We start from the raw sequence: 1,835 nt of genomic DNA, 5'->3' as shown, positions 1-1,835 counted from the left end.
GCGGGCGGCGGGCCAGCGGCTCGAGCCGGGCGAGCGCAGGCGAGCGCAGACCCGCGCCCTTAACCCTTCGGTGCGCGTGGCCCTGGTTCGGAGGCCTCTGGGAGGCGGGCGCGTGTCCCCGAGACTGATTAGGAATGGAGGGGCGGGAGCGGGAGGGGAGACACGGCCGGAGGGGACAGTTCTTTCAGGTTTGGGAAAGGGGCGGGGAGCTGAGGCGATGAGGTCATCGTGGCGGTGACCGGTCGTCCTCGCGCGCCTCCCCGAGTCCCAGCACCTCTGGAGGAGACAGCGCGACAACAGGGTGCAACTCGGGCACCCTGGAGGAATCTCCAGCTCCGAGGCGGTGAATAACCCCGGGAGAAGGGGAGGCGGCCAACGCAGATCGCTAGGCGCCCTTCGTCCTGGGCGTGCCGACAAGCTGACAACCCGGGCTGACTGCGACCAACGCGCACTTTCACCTCGTAAGGGTTCAGCTTCGGCGATCCGGAACCCAGACCACCGGGCCGCGGGGAGTGCCTTTGCGTGCAACTCTAGAAAGTTTTAAGGGTCCCCCCGACTGCACATGCAGCCTTACCTTTACTGCCTGGGGAAGCTGGTGACCTCCCTTACCTCCTTTCTCTTCCTGCAAGTCCGGAAATCTGCTATGGGTATGGAACTACCTAGCTCTAGTCCTCGTAGAGGACCCCGTCCTCCTCGCGCAGCGTATTCGGGATCATTAATTTAATCGGAAATGAGGTAACCAGTGTAGGAGATTGAGAAAGCAAACCGAGCATCAAATGGCAGTTCTGGGTGAATCCACGCTGAAGGACTTCCTCTGGACTCAATTTTTTAAAGTGCGGTTCTCAATCCCCTACCTCCCAGCCCTGATCCTTCCACCTGGTTTTAGCTCCAAGGGAAGGAATATTCTTTTTGGGGGGTGTTTGGTGCATCTTGCCCACAGGTGTGGCACTTGGAGCTAAAAGGAGCTTACTGTGGCATACCCCTTGCTGCAGATAATTCTGGAGGACTAGTAGGTGTCGGGCAGCATATGACCTTCAGGTGCTTAGAACCAAGTATCCAAGTAAGTTTCTCTCTGAAAGCCACCACTTTTGACTGTACGCTGTATTTGAGAAACCTTTTGGCTGAGTTTACTTATGAGCTAGCGGTTAGTCACCAACAGAAGCAAGATACAGACTCGCCAAGAGAAATGTGTCAGCTTTTAAACAATTGTATTGTAGAACCAACGTGCTACAGAAATAAAAATAAGCATGCTAACTGGGAAGGTGTCGAGCCCGGGCAATATTTTTTTTCTCACACTTTGAAATACCATACACATATACATGGCTATTTAAATAGAACTACTACTGTTCACTCTTACTCGCTTTACAACTTTTTTTTTCATTTAAAAATAATTGTTTATAGTTTAAAGACCCAGGGTTGGTCTAAAATGACATTGTTGGTCTCATTACAGCCTCTAGTGGACAGTTAAAATGAGTTTCCTGAAAAGGCTCTTCTGGTGTTGTGCTCCTTGACAAGCTTTATCAAGGTGAAGGTTAATACCTCAGACATAACCTGGTAATAGCTCTTCCCCCCCACTTTGCAGAGCCGGCTTCTGAAAGGAGCTTTGTGCTGCAGGTATTATTATTACTGGCCTGTGAATAAACAGAGAGCTTCTGCTATTCATTACAATTTCAGACAGTTTTCATAAAAACTGAACTCATCTAAATTATTTTTGTGACAGAATGTATTGGTTGCCGTGTTTTTGGCTTAACTGAGATGTTTTTATTCCAACTCCTAATCTGCAGACTGTCCAATCCACCTCCACTCTATTTTTAGACATCTTATATTTAGGATTT

General features: G+C 50.2%; 1 protein-coding gene across 1 annotated transcript in view; it reads right to left on the bottom strand.

The window, feature by feature from the left end:
• The window catches only part of ATXN1 (ataxin 1), a 403,499-nt gene extending 402,756 nt beyond the window's left edge, over nucleotides 1–743 (bottom strand). Inside the window, exon 1 of the mRNA XM_023756489.1 lies at nucleotides 610–743. The gene's annotated coding sequence lies outside the window, so the exon portion shown is untranslated. The remainder of the gene's footprint in view (nucleotides 1–609) is intronic.
• Nucleotides 744–1,835: the final 1,092 nt, after the last annotated feature.

Source organism: Myotis lucifugus, unplaced genomic scaffold (assembly GCF_000147115.1).
Source record: "Myotis lucifugus unplaced genomic scaffold, Myoluc2.0 scaffold_95, whole genome shotgun sequence".
In the NCBI taxonomy this organism is placed as follows: domain Eukaryota; kingdom Metazoa; phylum Chordata; class Mammalia; order Chiroptera; family Vespertilionidae; genus Myotis; species Myotis lucifugus.
This window is presented reverse-complemented; position numbering and strand designations above follow the sequence as displayed.